This window comes from Pteropus vampyrus, unplaced genomic scaffold, assembly GCF_000151845.1.
Source record: "Pteropus vampyrus isolate Shadow unplaced genomic scaffold, Pvam_2.0 Scaffold18, whole genome shotgun sequence".
NCBI classification, from domain to species: Eukaryota; Metazoa; Chordata; class Mammalia; order Chiroptera; family Pteropodidae; genus Pteropus; species Pteropus vampyrus.
In genome coordinates this window covers 11582234-11595848 of record NW_011888799.1, presented here as the reverse complement: position 1 = coordinate 11595848, position 13615 = coordinate 11582234, and the positions used below count along the sequence as shown (strand labels likewise).

General features: G+C 32.0%; 1 protein-coding gene across 1 annotated transcript in view; it reads left to right on the top strand.

The window, feature by feature from the left end:
* LOC105288533 (cysteine-rich secretory protein 3-like) overlaps positions 1-13615 on the top strand; it is a 35847-nt gene that overhangs the window by 2084 nt on the left and 20148 nt on the right. Inside the window, exon 2 of the mRNA XM_011354807.2 lies at positions 12558-12594. The gene's annotated coding sequence lies outside the window, so the exon portion shown is untranslated. The remainder of the gene's footprint in view (positions 1-12557; positions 12595-13615) is intronic.

The following is a 13615-nucleotide window of genomic DNA, read 5'->3' as shown; positions in this document are numbered from 1 at the left end:
GGTATTTATCTTTCTCTGTCTAACTTATTTCACTCAGCATAATAACCTCTAAGTCCATCCTCTAAGTCATCGCAAATGGTAGGATTTCATTTTTTTAAATGGCTGAGTAATATTCCATTGTATATGAACCATGACTTCTTTATCCAATCATCTGTTGATGGGCATTTACATTGCTTCCATATTTTGGCTATTGTAAATTGTGCTGCCATGAATATAGGGGTGCATAAATCTTTACAAATTATTGTTTTGGTTTTCTTTGGATAAATACCCAGAAGTGCAATTGCTGGGTCAAAAGGTATATCCATTTTTAATTTTTGGAGAAACCTCCAGGTTGTTTTCCATAGTGACTGTGTTGTGTCCAGAATAACCAGACCCAACTTGAGTGCTCTTAACCAGGAGACAGTTTATTAGCCGGCAGCTGTCCTTGCAAAGGAGCAGCCTCGAAATGCCAAGATACAAGGTTTTTAAGCCCCAAATCCCATTCCTCATTCTGTCTTAAACACAAAGGTCCATCTTTCTCCTATTCACTACCTGTCAACCCACTGGTCAGGTGTGCAAGCGGGAAGTACAGAAGCAGAAAGCTTGTGTTAGAATGTTATGTTCCTATGGGTGATTGCCTATGTTCCCATGGTCAATAGCCAGTGTTCCCATGGGCGATGGCCAAACAGTAATTCTCAGCTTATATACAATTGATTATTTTTCATGCCACGCAAGCAAGCAGGGTTACACAGGCTAAAATTGGCAGTTAGCGTATGAGCTCATTGTTACAAGTTTCATGATTAACAGAATGTAGTTAGGGGTTCCAGAAACTAGGCCTAAGTTATAGACTTCCTTTGTCCAGTTTCAGGTTTTAATTATTCTTTAACCCTTTCACATTTCAGCAGGCCATTACAACTGTACCCATTTGCAATCTCATCAGCAGTGTATGAGGGTTCTTTTTTCTCCACATCCTCACCAAAACTTGTTGTTCTTTGATTTATTGATGATAGCCATTCTGACAGGAGTCAGGTGATATCTCATTGTGGTTTTAATTTGCATTTCTCTGATGATTAGTTACCTTCAGTATCTTTTTATATGTCTATTGGCCATCTGTATTTCCTTTTTGGAGAAATATCTGTTCAGGTCTTCTGCTCATTTTTAACTGGATTGTTTGTTTTTTGTTGCTGAGTTGTATGAGTTCTTTATAGATTTTGGATATTAACCTCTTATCAGATGTATCATAAGCTGATATCTTCTCCCATTCAGTTGGTTGTCTTTTTGTTCTCTTGATGATTTCTTTTGCTGTGCAAAAACTTTTTTGTTTGATGTAGTCCTATTTGTTTATTTTATCTTTTTTTCCCTTGCTTGAAGAGATATGTCTGAAAATAAATTGCTAGTAGCAATATCAGAGAGATTACTGCCTATGTTTTCTTCTAGAATTTTTATAGTTTCAGGTCTTACATTTAAGTCTTTAATCCATTTTGAGTCTATTCTTATATACAGTGTGAAAATGTGGTCCAGGTTCTTTTCTTTTCTTTTCTTTCTTTTTTTTTTTTTTGTATCTATCTTCCAATTTTCTCAGGACCATTTATTGAAGAGACTTTAATATTCTTGCCTCCTTTGTCATATATTAAGTGAGCGTATAGGTGTGGCTTTATTTCTGGGCTTTTTATTCTGTTCTATTGATCAATGTGCCTGTTTTTATGCCAGTACCATGCTGTTTTAATTACTGTAGACTTGCAGTATAGTTCGACAATAGGTAGTGTGATACCTCTAACTTTGCTCTTCTTTCTCAAGATTGCCATGGCTATTCGGGGTTTTTTATGGTTCCATATAAATTTTAGGATTATTTGTTCTAGCTCTCTGAAAAATGTCTTTGATATTTTGATAGGGATTGCACTGAATCTGTAGATTGCTTTGGGTAGTATGGCCATTTTAATGATGTTGATTCTTCCTACCCACGAGCACGATATATGCTTCCATTTATTTGTATATTCTTCAATTTCTTTTTTCAGAGAAAAAATTTTTTCATAATTTTCTGAGAACAAGTCTTTTACCTCCTTAGCTAATTTGATTCCCAGATATTTTATTATTTTTGATGCAATTGAAAATGGGATTGTTTTCTTAATTTCTCTTCTCGAAAGATCATCATTGGTATATAAAAATGCCACTGGCTTCTGAAAATTAATTTTATATCCTGCTACTTTATTGGATTCATTGATCAATTTTAACAGTTTTTTTTTGGTGAAATCTTAGGGTTCTCTATATATAGTATCATGTCATCTGCAAATAACAAGAGTTTTACTTCTTGCTTTCCAATTCAGATACCTTTTATTTCTCTTTCTTGTCTTATTTCTGTGGCTAAGTCTTCCAATACAATATTGAAGAGGAGTGGTGAAAGTGGGCATCCTTGTCTTGTTCCTGATCTTAAGGAAAATGCTTTTTGCTTTTCCCCATTGAGTATGATGTTAGCTTTAGGTTTGTCATATGTGGAGTCAGCCCAGCGTTTTAAATAACATCAGTGGAGCCCCTGGGAACTCTTACTCTTTGCAGTCCACAGCTCTCTATCCTAACCTACGATTCCAAGTAGAATGACTAGGATTTAATTGCATCAAAGAAAGATAAGATGAGAATACATGCAGGTTTTATCAGGCAGAAGGAGCAGAAAGAGCAAATGCTCTCATGTCTGGATTCCATATTATTTTAGTATGAATAAAGAAATTCTCTCTAGACAAAAGATTACTCTCTGTAGGGTATGTCATTGATTCTTCCCTTTTTTTTTTTTTTGGTTTGCACAGCAAGAAACTATTCTATCAAAGTAAAAATTACAGATAATTTCTCGCAGAGATGTCTACATTTTCTGATTTGAAATTATATTTTTATGAAACACCTGCTTTAAAATATCTTTTTCTTACTGTAATAACAACCTGTGAAATTAGTAATACTATTGATAGGTTAGTGACTTATCTGGTCAAAATCAAGGGACAAGCATAGATTTAAATCCAAAAGTTTGACCTATTCACCTCTCAATGCATCTTGGCCATCCATGCTACATTAGTCTACTCTCAATAGGATAATGAATAGCTTTGCTCTTTTTTAAGGGAATTTCAAACATAAAGAATGTCAAGTATCAGTAAGTTAATGTGTCAGATATTGTAGAGACCCACTTTGCTTTTCTAAGTACTATTGAAATCTCATTATAAAAGAAGTTTACTATAAAATTAGAAATATGTAATCATGAAAGTCTTTGTAAAATATTTGATCATTATATCCTATGAATTTTTATTAAAAGAAGTATGCACTCACCAGTAGGAAACTTGTACATACTAGTGAAGACGATAGAGGATAAAAAAGCTATTTTCCTCTCTCCCTTTACTCGCTTCTTCTTCTTTTACACAAATAAGCCCCCTCTTGTCATTTATTTTGCTTATCTCTGTCTTCCTCAGCACCTTCTAAGGTAAAGAAGAGTTACTATGTTAGAAATAAATGATTACCTAGTTTCTATTTGCAACATGTCCTTATTTGTGAGACATTAAGAGCATTTTCCTAATTAGATCTAGAGAAATTTTAGTAGCTTGACACCCAGAAAATTATTAGCAATAATTATGTCACTGGATTTCTACCATATTAATTAAAAGAACATAATTATATTATTTTAAAAAACAAGTGTTCTAATAACATATATGTGTGTGTATTTATATACAGATAATCAATTTTTTTTTGAAGCATTAATCATTCTTATAATAGTCCCAACAAAAATTCAAAATTAATGCAATAGGGAGGTGAAGTAGAAGCAACATAGCTGAGGAACTAGGAGGTGAAATTTGATTTGCGGCTTATTGAGCAAAAAGAAAACATGGAGATAAAAAATTCAAAGGAATTAAAGAGCTTTAAAGAAAATAGTCTTGGCTGAGGAAACAGTTTAGACTTTCACAACTGCTGTCAGTAAAGAAATGGCAGCTTGTTTCACCAAGGTTGACTGTCTAAAAAAATGTTCTATCCTCATTTACATTACACCACACCTAATACTTAAGGACTTGCAGTATGATTGGTTAAAATTTTTTCAAATCATATGAAATGACTCAAGAAATTGGTCAATATTTTCAATATAATAATGGCTATTTTCATCTGATTTTTTAAGAGAAAATAGTCATTAGTAATTAAGATGTGTTAAGTGACATATATCCAGTTACGTTTTTATCGAATATTCTTATTTACAAGTACAACTCTCATGACAATAAAGTTAGTGTGTATAAGGTTTCTTGTGATGGTTTTTTTCTTAATATAATAATAGTGTCTGGTTGATAAAACAGAAAAAAAAATCTTTGCAAGTAGTCCTCTATAGCAACAATGTTTTCCTGTTCCTGCTAATTTTTCTGTAACTAATATTGCATGTTAATCTCATGACAGAATTTTTAATGTATTTGTGAACAAAAAAGAACTTATCATTTAATACTACTTCACATTCTATACCCTATCCACTGAAAACCAATCTTAAGTTCCATATACCCTACTGAAAGCAAATATTCAAACTACACATACCCTAAAAAGGAAAAAGAAAGAGGTAACGACATGGCATGGCAATTCTTCCCACTTTTTAAAGCATATTTACATACTAATTTTTTGTGGAGAAACAGAATCTGAAATTTCATACTCAGAACTTTTAGACTAAGAATTTTGTCTTTAGAGATATACTTAAATCTATTAGGATATTTTCATGTATTTTTTTTCCTGGAAGCATAGATTTTCGGTAACTAGCTGTTACGGTTAATAACCAACAGGAAATTTGGCAATACTTTAACATGTGGCAAATTTTCCCCACTTGAGAACATATGGAATACGTTTCTCATGGATTTATTAATAACTAAAGAACCTTTCCTATTCCTTGATACTTGAAGAACTGGGAACATATTACTTCTAACAAGAAGCATGTTAGTTTTTGCTAGCATAAAAGACGAATTTTTCTTCACCTATCCACCCACATCCCCCAAGAAAAACAGAAAAACAAAAGGAGCTCCATATAAGTTGGCCACTTGACAGATATAAGGCCTGGCTCATGGGCAGCTCTGTGTCTTTTGTGATCCTCCTGAGACTTCTGATTCAAATATCTTTGTCCTACAGAGTTTAAGTCACTTTTTTGCTCTAAAATTCTAGTCTTAGCTGAGTTGGTACAAATAAAACCAGTATCTTTTGTTTTCATTGGAGTTGTCTATGGGATTAAAAATGTTCTTATTTGTTTGAAGATTGTAATGATTCAGTTTCTAATATAATTTATACCAGGGATTAAGCAAGCCATCTGGATTCCAGGGTGACACTGAGATTTTAGTCTTTAGATATATTCTTTTCTCTTGCTCAGAAGAGAATTTGTTTTACATATTAATGATGAACATAAAGGACTTTACAATAATTAGGTTTTATTTTCTTGATCTAACTAAGAGGCATTGCCGTTAAATTTTATCGATTTTCTTTCATTATTATACCTTGGAATTTATTATTTTTCTATACCAGTTTCAAACTTTTGACTACTCTGACCACTTTTATAGAGTTCATTAAAATTTATTAAATCTTGCTGCTCTCCTTGCACAGATATTTTCCAATATATTTACATTGTCTAACTATACAAAGTATAAGTTTGTTCAAATTTAGATTGTACTGTTTTGTACTAGTTACTAGTGCTCCTGAGATAGTGAAGAGGTATACTGATCTATAGTTCAGAACTCCAATGGGTTTGTTCAGATCACACTTATAACATCTGAACAACTGAAGATATGATCCTGAAAATTTTCTCTGGCAATGTATTAAACTATCACAACAAGCCTATAATTAATTTTTCCTTCAACTGCTCAGATGGCAGGAAAGGTGAAGTCAGATATCACCTAGACTTTAATAGGATAAGTCTGGTATTGACTATTGTATAAGCTAAAATGACATTCCTCCCTCCGCCCCCCTTCCCCAAAGATATCCATGTTCTAATCCCTGCAACCTTTAATCGTTATCTTATTTGAAAACAAGAAGAGTCTTTGCAGATGTGACTAAGCTAAGGATCTTGAGATGCGGAAATTACCCCAGATTATCTGGGTGAGTCCTAATTGTTTTCACAAATGTTCTTATAAAACAGAGAGAGAAAGATTACAGATAGAAGGGGAGGAGGCAAGTTATCTCTTGTGTATTCCCAAGGAGGCAGACATTGGAGTAATGCAGCCACAAATCAATGAAGATTGGCAGCCACCAAAAGCTGGAAGAGTCAAGGAATAAATTCTCCCATAGAGTCTTTGAAAAAAGTATAACCCTGCTGACATCTTGATGTTAGCACAGTGATACTGATTATGAACTTCTGGCCTCCATAACTATGAGGGAATAAATTTCTGTTGTTTTTTAGCCAAAAAATCTATGGTGATTTACTATAGCAGTCATAGGAAACCAATACAACTATCATGATTATTTAATAGTTGGGAGTCACAAGCAAAAAAGCAAGATAAATCATAGATCGTTTTTAGGGGAAAGCTTATTCATATTCTGTAATTTTGGTAGAGATATATATATTTACTATCTTTTTTATTTCAACATAGTTCATTTTTTAGGTTACAAAGACAGACCGAATGTGCCTGCCATTGTAAGTTTTTAGAATGGCAAATGGAAAGAAAGAGTGCCATTTACAACAACTAAAAAGATAAAACATGGGAATAAATTAAGCCAGAAACATTCAAAGCTTACTTGAGGAAAAATTTTATATACTCTTGAAGGATCTAAATACTTCAATAGAATTAAATAATTGGAAAGACATAATATGGTCTAGTGTAAGAAAACTCAATGGCAAAACACTGTCAACGTTTCAAAAGTGAATTTACTCTTCTAATATGATTTCAATAGAGACCCAACAGTTTCCCCCTTCCTACCAGGAAAAAGCTGATGTAGAAGTTCATGTTAAAGTATATTCTAAAAGACTGCTTATAGTTTATTAGTTCTTCTGACAGAAAATTACCAAATGAAGTAAATTAATAATATGTATCAATTTAAATATTAGTTTTTCATCCTTTTAAAAGATAAAGGAAATAGCATTGTGACTTTTACTGAAAATAAAAGAGAAGATTATTTACCATACCATCTTTTGTCATTAATATGGTAGATAACTCAAAGAAAAAGTTATCTCCATTTGAATGAATAGAACAGCTACTTTGAGCATTGATAAAGAATTGAGCACATGAGAATACACAAAAGATACTACTGTTAACTACAAAAATTTCAATTTATAAAATTAAACTAGCCAGGAGTTAAACTCATACTACAAAAACAAAGTTAAAAGCAAAAAATCAACTTTTTAGTGATAAATATATCTTGAAATGTTCAATAAGGAAGGAAAGATGAATGAGAACAGAAAGTAACCATATTTAACTGTAAAATGTTCTCATCACTTCTAAGATACAATACTTTTTCATGGTCAAGTATACTCAACATTTCCTGTTAGGTAACATTAATCAAAGACTGCATTAATAAATTTACCATGGCCTTAGAGAGAACAGCATTAATACAAACACCTGTACTAATTGACCATATAGATACAGTCAAGTTTATTGAAAAAATATTGCCAAGATTCATAGAAAAACATCACCAAGAAGTTAAATTTCAAATTATTTATCCATAATTTCTAATTTTTCTTGCTTTCTTTATGAGCAAATACTACTCTGTTTATTTGTCAAAGATAAAATATATCATCATTAAAATTATGCCACTCATCTTTTAACTATTTAAAAGAGTCTCAACTTGTAAACTTGCTCCTCAAGTAGCAAAAGATTTATCTTCCTTCTTCATTGTTTTCAACAACAATAAGGATTTTAATCTCTACTCATAATTTGTGTACGCAATTATAATTATCCTAGATATTTAAAGATAATAGAGTGCATAATATTAATTTCCACATACTTAACCAAGTGTTGCAAAACTAATTCTAGTGATAGCTATATTCATACCCAGATATTCGGGCACAGTTCCATCACACATGTCAAAATTTACAGAGGGAAGATCAAATTCATTTTCATTTGTCAGAATTTATGACCTCATTTGGGTATTGACCTTAGATGCCTTAATTCCTAAGAGTTTATTTTTTTTACTGATGATTCAGTGCTCAGATTTTAAAACTTTGATCTAGAGCATTGAGCATTATGGTGCACATAATGATCATTTAGTCATAACTGTGGATATAAAATTAGAGAACATATACTAAGTGGTAATAATAAGTCAAAAAAGATATTTTCCTCTTTTATACACTTTTCTATCCGCTTCTCTTATGGTAATTTCTCATACTTAGTCATACCATCTCTCATAAAATTCAAGTGCTATCCCATAGCTTACAAGTGTATGAGACAAATTTTTCTAGAAACAAAGGAAAACAAGTGTATAAAATAGGAGAGAACTAACACTTTAGAAATTCTTATTACATGCTAGGCAACTTATATATATTACCCCATTTTATCACAAATAAAATAATATTATTACCATTTATAGAGGTAAGAACTTGTGGACAGAAAAATAATTTCCCAATATACCTTGGTACAGAAATTTAATTTGTGCCCATCATATCATGAATCTCAAGCTCTTAAGAGTATTATATCATTAAATAGAGAGTAGCATGAGCTGTGGGCATTTCTGGATCTGCTTTTGCCCATGAAACACATCCTCCGATAGAAAAAATGGTTGCATAGGTGATGATTCCAAGGTGATTTTATCCTAGCGGTTAATTCAGCGTATTGAGAAGTCACATATCACATATCATGGGGTAAAATACATTTTAGGGATTAACTGGAGACATGGCAGCTGAATGGTTAGCACTCTTTTTAAAATTTTATGGTAAAATCTATCCTGAGTTTTAAACTATCATAAAGAACATTTAGAGTAATATTCAACTATTTAACTTATTAATTAACTATCATTAAATGATATTCTGTTGATATCACATCATAGGCACTGATCTGTTTTAGCACATTTTTGCCCTAGTAATTATTTGAATTGTGCACCACATAGTGCAATATACATGCTAACATGAGTACCCAGAAATGCCTGCTAGTGCTATGTATGTACTAATTGTGATTTATTAATTTATAACCCTTCATTTATACAAACTCAGTATTTAAAATCATTACTTTTTAGAGGTAAAGAGAACTTGATATTGGTAGTCCATCCCCTTTTATTTTATTTTATTTTATTTATTTATGTTTAGCAGGGTTTTTTTTTAATTAATTTATTTTTATGGTGACGTTGGTTAATGAAATTCAATAAATTTCAGCTGTACATTTTAACAGTAAGGCATATATATATTTACATTGTGTGTTCACCTCCCATAGTTAGATTTCTTTCTGTCACCACATTTTTGATCCTTTTTACCTCATTTATATCTGCCCTCCCCCCTCTCCCTACCCTCTGGTAACCACTAGTCTATTGTCCACGTCCATGAGGGTTTATATCCCACATATAGGTGATATCATGTAATTTTCGACTTTTTCTGGCTGGCTTATTTCACTTAGCATGATTATCTCGAGTTCCATCCATGTTGTTGCAAATGACAGTATTTCATCTCTTCTTATGTCTCACCTTTCTTTATTTTTGAGGTATGAAAATGAGCCTGCAAGGATTACATAAAGCCTTCTATAGATGAACAGAATTAAATGATGATAATTTACTATGTAATGTAGCTCAATGTTATGCTGAATTCCATACAACTAGAAAATAAATTTTAATACTGGGAGAATTTAAAACTTAGAAATACAACCAAGTTATGGGGTCTTTTACCATTACAGTTCAAAAGGCACAGTGACCTTGCATTTATAAAGATAAAGTATGAAATTATTCTCAAAAACAATAAGGTCCAATAGTTTACTAATGAATATTTTAGATAGCTGTAAGAAAATATTGTATTCTCTATAGTTCAAGAAAATGATAAGCTTAGCTTCATTCATACAGAAATAATCTTGAAAACACGAATGTCGTAATGAGAATAATTTGGTTACAGCATTCATCTATGATTCAAACGCTTAATAAAATGGGTATAAAAGAAAAATATCTAAACATGATAAAGGCCGTATAGAACAAACCCTAAGCTAATATCATACTTAATGGTGAGAAACTAAAAACCTTCCCTCCAAGGTCAGAAAAAAGACAAGGCTGTTTGCTATCAGCACTCTTATTCAATATAGTGTTGGAAGTCCTTGCTAGAACAATTGGTCAAAAGAAAGAAATAAAAGGCATTCAAATTGGGAAAGAAGTCAAATTGTCACTTTTTTCAGATGACATGACTCTGTATAGAAAACCCTAAAGACTCCATTAAAACCTATTAGAAATAATAAACAAAGACAGTACAGTTTCAGAGTACAAAATCAACATACAAAAATCCATAGCATTCCTATACACTAACAATGAATTTTCAGAAAAAAAATGAAAAATAAATTTATTTTGCAATTGCAACAAAAAGGATAAACTACCTAGGAATAAACTTCATGAAGCATGTGAAGGACCTATACACTGAAAACTATAAGACATTATTAAAAGAAATTGAAGAAGACACAAAGAAATGAAAAGATAATTTGTGTTCATGGACTGGAAGAATCCACGTAGTTAAAATAACCTTATTATCCAATGCGATATACAGATTTAATGCAATCCCCATCAAAATCCAAGTGGCATTTTTTAAAGAAATGTAACCAAAAAAAATCATCAGATTTTCATGGAAGTAAAAAAGACCGTACATAGCCAAAGCAATCCTGAGGAAAAAGAACGAAGCCAGAGCTATCACTCTGCCTGACTTGCAATTATATTACAAAGTGATGATAATCAAAACAGCATGATATTGGCAGAAAAACAGACACACAGACCAATGAAACAGAATGGAGAGTTCAGAAATAAACCCCCATATGTATGGACAAATAATTTTTGACAAAAGAGCCAAAAACATATAATGGAAAAAGGTAAGCCTCTTCAATAAATGGTGCTGGGAAAACTGGAAAGCCCAAAAGAATGGAACTAGACTGCTATCTGTCACTATATAACAAAATTAACTCAAAATGGATCAAAGATCTAAATATAAAACCTGAAACAATAAATCGCGTAGGAGAAACATAGGTACTAAACTCATGGACCTTGAATTTGGGGAGGATTTTATGAATTTGACCTCAAAGGCAAAGAAAGTAAAAGCAAAAATAAATGAATGGGACTATATCATACTAAAAATCTTCTACACAACAGGAGAAACCATTAACAAGACAAAGAGGCAACCAAATAAATGGGAGAAGATATTTGCAAACAATGCCTCTGATAAAGGGCTAATATCCAAAATATACAAAAAACTCATACAACTCAACAACAACAACAAAAATCTAATTAAAAAATGGGCAGAGGACCTGAACAGACACTTCTCACAAGAAGACATACAAATGGCCAACAGACATATGAAAAGATGCTCAACTTCACTAGTATTAGGGAAATGCAAATCAAAACCACAATCAGATACCATCTCACATCTGTTAGAATAGCTATAATCGACAGGACTAGTAATAACAAATTTTGGAGAGGATGCGGAGAAAAAGCAACCCTCATACACTGCTGGTGGGACTGCAAATTGGTACAGTCTCTATGGAAAACAATATAGAGTTTCCACAAAAATTAAGAACAGAATTACCATATGACCCAGCAATCCTTCTTCCAGGTATCTACTCCCAAATTTAAAAATATTTATCAGTAAAAATATATGCACCCTGATGTTCATAGCAGCATTATTCATGGTGTCCAAGACATGGAAACAACCTTCATGGAAATGTCCTTCAATAGATGATTGGATAAAGTTGTACATATATACAATGGACTATTACTCAGCCATAAGAAAAGATGAAATACTGCCATTTGTAACATGTGAATGGATTATAAGATTATCATGCTAAGTGAAATAAATCAGACTGAAAAACATTGAGAACCATACAATTTCACTCATATATGCGATATAAAACTGAAAGCAACAAACGAACAAGACAAACAGAGACTCATGGACAGGGTTAACAGTTTAGTGGTTATCAGAGGGAAGTGGGGGAAAGGGAAGTAGATAAGGGTAAAGGGAGTCAAATATATGGTAATGGAAGGTAATTCGACTTTGGGTGGTGAACACACAACGCAATACACATATGATGTATCTTCAAATTGTACACTTGAAATCTATTTAATTTTATTAACTAGTGTCACCCAATAAATTTAATTTAAACAGATAGGAAAAGGTTAATTTGGTTAAGAATTGTCAAAGTAGTGATTGGCTAAAGTGTGGATACATAGTAACAGTATATGAGCTCCAAAGAGTAAATGTACAATAGCTAAATTTGAATTAGCAATTTATTTTTAAAAGCCATGAAGAGAATTACAATGTACAGCCAAACCTGTAGTTAGACAACCAGCTATGAAATTTGAAACTATTGGTATGACAAATCCTGTTTCAGACCTTGTTGACTTAGATTTCCTTGCACAACGGTATTTGCCAAAGACAGGAAACAGGCGTAATGTACATATACCTCTCTAACCTTCTCTCTTTACTTTCCTTCTTCCTACAGGTAAAGCAGATACTTTACCTTGCTCTGAGAACCAACAGTAAGTGATAACTCCTTTATTTTAAGGTGAACATTTTATTATGCCAATATACTTATGCCTTGTCAGTGGTAAAACGAGACACAGTAAATGAATCTATGATTTTCAGAAGTCTATTGATAACTTTTATTGCTAGTAGTTACCTTAAGTTATTATATTCTCCTTAAGCTAAGAAAGTAATATATGCTCTATTATTCCCAAAACACTTTTATCAAATTTAATATTTAAATCAATTTCTTACCTTTTATTCTTAAACAAGCAATATAATTCATTTTCATGTCTATGACTTTTGATCATTATATCAAAACTTCCTTTAATAGAAAAATGAAAAACTATGCTTATATGTGTGGGTATTTTCATATATTAATATCTTTACTAATATTCACATATATGGACATGTGTTAACACAGATATTATCAAAATAAGAATGGGAAGCTATTGCTAACAGTTTTAAATTAATCAAAACAAAATTATAGTACTGACGTGAGATAAAAAATATTCTATTAAGGAGTACCGATATAAGATTTGAGTCCATGAAATGCACTCAAATCAAAGAGAGAGAAAGAGAGAGACTTTTAGAAGATTTTCAATAAAAAGTCAATCTACCTAGGCAGCTACATTTATATAAATAATTTAAATATAATATATGTTGTGTATATTTTTATTTGGAAGCAATTTCTACATAGAATTTTATATTTGTCCTTGGCAAATAAAGAATGACTCTGGATAAATAAATAGTAAAAGACCATGGAGCTACCTAACAACAACATGTAAGTAGTTATTATTTACCTTGTAGAGGAAAGATTTTACTTTCAGAATATTTTATTAATGCTTTTCTTCTCAGCGGTTGAATGTCAGCCAGGGAGCTTAGAGAAGCCTTATTCTATTGTCAGAGAAATCTGGTGTTGCCTCTTCCCCTAGTTAAAGCTAAGCCAACATCTGCCTATATGACTAACTCTCTGGAGGAGAATCAAAGGAAATTAAACTGATGACAAGTTTCAAGCCCAGCAGCTACTCTATAATG